Consider the following 8,769-nt stretch of genomic DNA (forward strand, 5'->3'; position numbering starts at 1 on the left):
TTAAATTCACAAGGAGCAACATAATTCAGCTTGGGTTGGCCAATGTTTGGAAGATGGAAAATAAAGGTGGCTTCAAATCAACTTTCACTTTCGCAAGAATTTGACAGTTCTTCTGCTTTCCAGCCCAGCCCAAGATCTCCCAGTGGTCTCCCATCCAACCCCCAATCCAGATTCTCTGATTCTGCTTCGTTTTTCAGGTCTGGCAGTGCAGGTTTTGTGGTGCCTCCTGAACTGGGCAACAATGTGCTCTGGGGGTCACGTTCGGCTCTTTGGGTACATCCCTACAAATGCTGTGTGTTCCCCTTGCACTAATGTGTCATTCTGTATTATTTTTTCCCCTTTTTTCCCTTTTCCAATTCAACCCACCGATTCGGGGGCTGCCAGGGCCATCGGGCTCCATTTTTTTCATCTTTTTTTCCAGACTTTTGATCCTTTTGCATCCCACGATCTCAGTGGACAAACGCAGAAAAGGAAAACTTACACAAGATGTTCTACAGGTGGCACATCCCACCCACAAGATTAGCCAAAATTAATAAAAACTTATCGCCACGAAGTTGGAAATGTAACGCTGCACTAGGGACCTTCTACCATATGTGGTGGGAGTGCATGAAAGCTCGGGCTTTTCGGCACCAGATAAGCAAGCACTTGGAAGAGATGCTAAATCAAAGGATGGATTTGAGGACAGAATTTATTTCTACTAGGGATCACAAAAGAAAAACACGGCTATATTTAATGCTGCATATTTTAACCGCAGCAAGACTGGTTTTTTGCGCAAAAATGGAAAAATAAGGAGACTCCCTCGGAACGAAAAGTAAGAAATAAAATACTGACGTGCGCAGAGATGGACAGACTGACTCTTAGAGCTCAAAGACGAGGGTGAGATGGAATACCACGAAATCTGGGACAAATGGCACCGATGGTTAGAAACGAGGGGAAAAGGCCAGGACAGAAAAACGCGGACAACTTAAGAATTGGAAAGTAGGGTATTAAGAAAGTGTGATAGGTAGGAATTGGATATGTATTTGTCTGGTTAGTAATTATATAAAAGAAAGGATCAACGGACAGGTAATCTGACTCACACACCTATGTAATGGATAGAAAATGTAATTGTTGTAAGATCCAATCACTATATGGAAATGTTTATGCGAGCAATGTCGCACTATGTCCAATGTTTTTAATGTTTAGCTAATAAGAAACTTTTTTAACTAATATGGGGAAAATGTTACGATATACGATACAATTACATAAAGAAAGCAGAATGATAATAAACTATATACATGGAAGATGGAATTTTTGGTATTAAGTATTATGGATGTTTAGCTAAAACAGGATATGAGGATTTGATGTTAATAGAGGATTTTACAAACAAGTAAATGAGATGTGAGCATGTGGTTATGAATTAAATCTTTGGCATAGTTAAGGATGAAAGATGTTTAAACAACTGTAGTCAACTAAAAGTGGAGGTATGATGATGTTAATATGGTAAACATTTGAGTTAAGATATTTGAATTAATATGAATTAATGGAAGAGATGCACCAAAACATGTTGTAACCAGCTGACATACTTTTTTATAATATATACCTGTGTTTTTTTTCTTTTTTTCTTTTGTTTTTCCTTTTTTTCTCTCTCTCTCCCTGCCTTTTTTTTTCTTTTTTTTTTCTTTTTTGTGTTCTGATTTTTTCTTTTCCCACTGGTGTGGGCATGTGTTGTTTATGTAACAAAATAAAAAAAAATTATTATTTTTTTAAAAAAGAAACTTTTTTTTAAAAAGTGGACAAACGCAGGCAAAGGTAAGAATGAAACTCTAAACAGCAACCGGTTTAATCACGCCAGGAAGTGTGATCTTGGTGGTGGAAATACACACCCACATGCTCTCCTTCCGTGCCAACCTCTTCCAGGGTGACTAGCCAAGGGTGAACTTTGGCATTTCCCTACCAGGGCCTTTCCCTTGAGAAAGAGAAGCCGATATTCCCCTTTCTCTTTTACAGCCAGTCCTCGATCAATGACCGTTCCAAGTTACAACAGCACTGAAACAAGGGAAGTTCACACATCATGGCCATTACAGCATTCCCCGGCGTTACGCGATTTAAAATTCGGACACTTGGCCACTTGGCAGGTATTTATGACGGTTGCAGTGTGTTCTGGGGGGGTGGGGTGTCACGTGATCCCCTTTTGTGACGAGCAAAGCCGAACGGGAATCCAGATTCACTTAACGACCGTGGTCCTCGCCTAACCGCTGCCGCGATTCACTTCACAATTGCGTCGAAGGAGCTTGTAAAATTCACTCCACTGTCTCGCTTAGCCACTGAAATGTTGGGCTTGGCTGAGGATCCAAGGGGAGGACCGGCTGCCATTGGTTCCCGTGACTAAAATGGGAAGGGAACCCAGAGGCCATCTAGACCACCCCTCGCTCAGAGAAGGAATCCTGGGGGGAGGGGGGATTTTTTTGGATCAGGGGTTGGATTATAGCGACAGCCCTTAGACTTACCTACTGCTACAGCCCTCTCTAAGAGTCAGCCTTTCGCCCCCCCCCCCCCCCCAAGAATCTGGGTCCTTGTTTTACAGACCTCGGAAGGACGGAAGGCTGAGTCAACTTTGAGCCGGTGAGAATCGAATTGCTGACAGTCGGCAGAATTAGCCTGCAATGCTGCATTCTAACCACTGTGGCACCAGGAGGGAGGAGAGAGGGAGGAATAGCAATAGCATTTAGACTTATATACCGCTTCACATTGCTTTACATCAGTGTTTCTCAACCTTGGCGACTTTAAGTCCTGTGGACTTCAACTCCCAGAATCCCCCACCCAGCTGGCTGGGGGATTCTGGGAGTTGAAGTCCACAGGACTTAAAGTCGCCAAGGTTGAGAAACACTGCTTTACATCCTTCTCTAAGCAATTGACAGAGTCAGCATATGGCCCTCAACAATCAGAGTCCTTGTTTTACCAACCTGAGCAGGACAGAAGTTTGAGTCAACCCTGCGCCCGGTGCAGTGGTGGGATTCAAATAATTTACCAACCGGTTCTCTGCCCTAATGACCAGCTGGGTAGGCGGGGCTCAGTGGTCATGTGATAATGTGGGTGTGGCCAAGTCAATGTCACTCAGGTTGATAGGCACTTCGCCTTAGTTATTACAATGGTAATAAGGGTTAACTGGAGAGGCAGTTTCTGTAAGCAATAAAGATGAGGCTAGAAACAACACCAGAATGTTTCCTTCCTTCCTTCCTTCCTTCCTTCCTTCCTTCCTTCCTTCCTTCCTTCCTTCCTTCCTTCCTTCCCCTCCCTCCCTCCCTCCCTCCCTCCTTCCTTCCTTCCTTCCTTCCTGCCTTCCTTACAGGATTAGCCCTGTAAAGTGGGGAAAAACAAAAGGAGATTTCTTCCAACAATCGGTTCTCCAAACTGCTTAGAAAGTTACCAACCGGTTCTCCCGGACAGGTGCGAACCGGCGGAATCCCACTACTGGCCTTGGTGAGACTCGAACTGCTGGCAGTCAGCAAAAGTAGCCTGCAATACCAAATGTTAACCACTGGGCCACCGTGGCTCGTAATAAAATTGTTCATAACAATTTAGTTCCATTCTAAATTTGGGTCAAGCATCAGTCCTGTTTCTCCCCCCGCCCCTCTCCAACCCCCCTCCCCCTCTTATCACCCTGTCAATCTTTCCTTCCCTGTTCTGGAATTGGGCCTTTTCTCCCAATCAGCTTCCAGGACTCCTTCCAAATAGGGGATCAAACTGGATCGGTGCCGTCCCTCTCCTTGATTAAAAAGCCAGATTTATTTTTCATTTTTCTTCTCTGGTTCAATGTATTTGCTTCTGCCTTACTTTGTCGGAACTTATTTGGAGGGTCTGCGCTCCCACAAAGTGAAAAAAAGGATAAAATGAGGTCTAGCGGTGAAGGCCAGAAACCTCAAGAGTTGTGAGTTCTAGTTCCGCTTAGGCACAAAAGCCGGCTGGGTGACTTTGCATCTCCATCACCGGGAGAGATGGTGAGTTCTAGTCCCGCCTTAGGCATGAAAGCCGCCCAGGGTGACTTTGGGCCAGCCCCTCTCTCTCTCTCAGGCCAGCCCACCTCGCAGGGCTGTTGTGGGGGAAAGAGGAGGAGGGAGGAGTGGTTAAGGACATTTGCCATCTTGCTTTACTTGTAAAAATAAGAAAAGCTTTCCCCCTCCTCTCTTAATTAACCTGTTGGCATCCCAGAGGAGCTTTTGAAGTCATTGGCAAGTTGCCTGGAGCAACGTCACTCAAGCTTGGCAACTTTTAGATGGACACCAAGGTGGCTGGGGGATTGTGGGAGCCGAGATTCAAAGCCTGCTGGCTGGGGGATTCTGGCAGCTGAATCCCACCCACCTCAAACCCTGGGGGATTCTGGGAGTTGAAGCCCACCCCTCTTTAAGCCTGCTGGCTGGGGGATTCTGGCAGCTGATTCCCACCCACCTCAAACCCTGGGGGATTCTGGGAGTTGAAGTCAGCCCATCTTAAAGCCTGCTGGCTGGGGAATTCTGGCAGCTGAATCCCACCCACCTCAAACCCTGGGGGATTCTGTTGAAGCCCACTCCTCTTAAAGCCTGCTGGCTGGGGAATTCTGGCAGTTGAAGCTCACCCCTCTTAAAGCATGCCAGCTGAGGGATTCTGGGAGTTGAAGCCCACTCCTCTTAAAGCCTGCTGGCTGGGGAATCCTGGCAGCTGAATGCCACCCACCTCAAACCCTGGGGGATTCTGTTGAAGCCCACTCCTCTTAAAGCTTGCTGGCTGGGGAATTCTGGGAGTTGAAGCCCACCCCTCTTAAAGCATGCCAGCTGAGGGATTCTGGGAGTTGAAGCCCACCCCTCTTAAACCCTGCTGGCTGGGGAATCCTGGCAGCTGAATCCCACCCACCTCAAACCCTGGGGGATTCTGTTGAAGCCCACTCCTTTTAAAGCTTGCTGGCTGGGGAATTCTGGGAGTTGAAGCTCACCCCTCTTAAAGCATGCCAGCTGAGGGATTCTGGGAGTTGAAGCCCACTCCTCTTAAAGCCTGCTGGCTGGGGGATTCTGGCAGCTGAATCCCACCCCTCTTAAAGCATGCCAGCTGAGGGATTCTGGGAGTTGAAGCCCACCCCTCTTAAAGCATGCTGGCTGGGGAATTCTGGCAGCTGAATCCCACCCCTCTTAAAGCATGCCAGCTGAGGGATTCTGGGAGTTGAAGCCCACTCCTCTTAAAGCCTGCTGGCTGGGGAATTCTGGCAGCTGAATCCCACCCATCTCAAACCCTGGTGACTGGAGGATTCTGGGAGTTGAAGCCCACCCCTCTTAAAGCCTGCTGGCTGGGGGATTCTGGCAGCTGAATCCCACCCCTCTTAAAGCATGCCAGCTGAGGGATTCTGGGAGTTGAAGCCCACTCCTCTTAAAGCCTGCTGGCTGGGGGATTCTGGCAGCTGAATCCCACCCCTCTTAAAGCATGCCAGCTGAGGGATTCTGGCAGCTGAATCCCACCCCTCTTAAAGCATGCCGGCTGAGGGATTCTGGGAGTTGAAGCCCACTCCTCTTAAAGCCTGCTGGCTGGGGGATTCTGGCAGCTGAATCCCACCCATCTCAAACCCTGGTGACTGGAGGATTCTGGGAGTTGAAGCCCACCCCTCTTAAAGCCTGCCAGCTGGGGGATTCTGGGAGCTGAAGCCATCTCATAGTTGTCAACTTGAGAGAAACTCTTCCAGACTTCCCCATCTCGGGGAGGGGAGCCCAGATCCAAGTCAGATTTCTCCCCCCCCCTTCGCACGACCTTCTGCAGACCGGGGCTCCGATGCGCTGCGTCCCCGCTCCGCAGCCCCCGCAGCCGCTCCTCCCTCGAGCCCCGCAGGCGTCCCGGGGCGGCGGGCAAGTCTCTCCAGCTGCGCTCCGCTGCACGGCGGCACCGCCCGGCCCGGAAGGGAGGCACCTGCTGGCCCGTCGTCGGGGGGCGGTCCGGCGGGACTCCTCCCTGCGGAAGCTCCGGCGGCCCGGCTGGCCCCGCCGATCAGGTGAGGGGCTGCTGGCTTGGGCTCGACGGCGCTCCTGCCCGCTCCGGCCCCGGCCCCGGCGCCCTCGGACCGGACCCCACCGGCTCTCTCCCCAGGGCAGAAGCGGCGGAGGCGGTCCGCCAGGCTCCTGGTTGGGCGCGTAAGTCCGGGCTGGCGGGCGGGGGTCTCTGTCGGTGCCTCCCTCCCTCGCCCCCCGTCCCATCCTTGCAACCCCCCCCCCGCCTTTTCCTCTCCTCTGCCTTCCCGTCCCATAAACTGGCCTCGTCTGTTTTGCGGGGAGGGGGTGTTACGGTTGGGGGGGTGGAAGTGAGGGACGGGGCAGGGGTCTCGGCTGCCCCTCCCTCCCTCCCGCTCCGATCTTCGGAAGCCCACCGGCCTTTCTTCTTTCCTGCCTTCCCCACCGTATGTTTTGTGGGGAGGGGGTGTTAGGGTTGGGGGGGTGGAAGTGAGGGACGGGGCAGGGGTCTCGGCTGCCCCTCCCTCGCTCCCGGTCCGATCTTCGGAAGCCCACCGGCCTTTCTTCTTTCCTGCCTTCCCCACCGTCTGTTTTGTGGGGAGGGGGTGTTAGGATTGGGGGGGGGGGTGGAAGTGAGGGACGGGGCAGGGGTCTCGGCTGCCCCTCCCTCGCTCCCGGACCGATCTTCGGAAGCCCACCGGCCTTTCTTCTTTCCTGCCTTCCCCACCGTCTGTTTTGGGGAGAGGGTTGTTAGGGTTGGGGGGGGGGTGAAATTGAAGGACGGGCGGGAGTCTCCATCTGGGACCCCGGCTGCCCCCCTTCTTCGCCCCGGTCCCATCCTTGGAAGCCCACCGCCCTTTCTTCTTTCCTGGCCTTCCCGTCCCGTCCCATAAACTGGCAAAGTGTGGGGTTTTGGGGGGTGGCGGAGTGGAATTAGGGGAGGGGGGGAGGTCTCGGCTGCCCCTCCCTCGCTCCTGGTCCGATCCTTTGCTACCAGCTGCCTTTTCCTCCCTCCTGCCTTCCGTCCCGTCCCATAAACCGCCAAAGTCTGTTTGGGGGCGGGGGCGGTGGAAATTGAGAAACGGGGAGGGGTCTCCATCTGGGACCCCGGCTGCCTCCCCCCCCCTTCGTCCCGGTCCCATCTTTGCAAGCCCACCGCCCTTTCTTCTTTCCTGACTTCCCGTCCCATAAACCGGCATCGTCTGTTTTTCGGGGAGGGGTGTTAGGGCTGGGGGGTGGAATTGAGGGACGGGCGGGGGTCTGGATCTGGGACCCCGGCTGCCCCCTCCTTCGCTCCCCGATCCCATCCTTGGAAACCAGCCGCCCTTTCCTCTTTCCTGCCCTTCCCGTCCCCATAATCCCGTCTGGGTTTCTTTGGGGTGGGTGGGGGTGGGATTTGAGGGGCGGGGCGGGGGTCCCCATCTAAGCGACTCCTAGCGTCTCCTCCCCGGCTCCGCCTTCACACCCCTCGGACCTCCCTGCCCGCTCAGCGAGCCATCCAACCCGGCAGAGGGAAGCGATCCGTCGGGTATGACTATTCAATCTGCCCCTTCCAGTCGGGTTGGCTCTCGTTTGTCGGGACGATGGGTGTTGTAGTCCCGCGGGGAGGGGGCACCAGGTGGTAAGGGAGAAGAAGGAAGAGGGGGGCAGCCCCGCGTCCCTCCCAGCGCGTCCCCCGACAGGGCGCTCCTTCCAAAGGGTAAACCAGCCAGCCCACCCCCAACCCCCCCAAGGTAGGATTACCTGGAAAAGGGAGCGAGGTAGAGAAAGGCTGGGGGGATCGCAAATGGGGAGGGGGTCCCCGGGGTGGTCCCCAGCCGCCTCACTTCCTCCGGATCCGCCCCCTCGTTTTGGGCCAGGCGCCCAGCGCAAAGTGGCTTTGCGCGAAATCCTATGCACTGCGCAGCTGGGTGGTTTGCGTTTGATCCATAAGCTGGTCCAGAGAGGGGCTGAGATGGGTGGTGGGGTGGTGGTGGTAAACCAACCATTTGGATTAACAGATCCGGGACTATGTTTTGTTCGAGGTTAGATGAAGGTTTGATGAGCTGCAGGCAGAGAAATGTGGATTGTCTGTCCTTGGTCATTTTTGCACAGGGATTCTCACTGTCACACTTGTGTGTGTGCGATTAAAATTATGCACTTTTTTGTACAAGGATGTTCCTTTTTTTATATATTATGTCCTTTTTAATTTTTTTCCAGTATAAACATACATATTTTGTGGACAGATTAAAATTATGCACTTTTTTGTACAAGGATGTTCCTTTTTTATATATTATTATGTCCTTTTTTTATTTTTTTCCAGTATAAACATACATATTTTGTGGACGGATTAAAATTATGCACTTTTTTATACAAGGATGTTCCTTTTTTTAATATATATTATGTCCTTTTTATTTTCCCAGTATAAACATACATATTTTGTGGACAGATTAAAATTATTTGCTTTTTTATACAAGGATGTTCCTTTTTTATAATATATTATGTCCTTTTTTATTTTTTTCCAGTATAAAACATACATATTTTTGTGGACAGATTAACATTATTCACTTTTTTATACAAGGATGTTCCTTTTTATATATATTATGTCCTTTTTTATTTTTCCCAGTATAAACATACATATTTTGTGGACAGATTAAAATTATTCGCTTTTTTATACAAGGATGTTTCCTTTTTTATATATATTATGTCCTTTTTTATTTTTTTCCAGTATAAACATACATATTTTGTGGACAGATTAAAATTATTCACTTTTTTGTACAAGGATGTTCCTTTTTTTATATATTATTCCTTTTTAATTTTTTTCCAGCATAAACATACATATTTT

This window comes from Thamnophis sirtalis, unplaced genomic scaffold, assembly GCF_051295495.1.
Source record: "Thamnophis sirtalis isolate CommonGarterSnake01/CBP01778 unplaced genomic scaffold, rThaSir2_p1.2 scaffold_9, whole genome shotgun sequence".
NCBI lineage: Eukaryota > Metazoa > Chordata > Lepidosauria > Squamata > Natricidae > Thamnophis > Thamnophis sirtalis.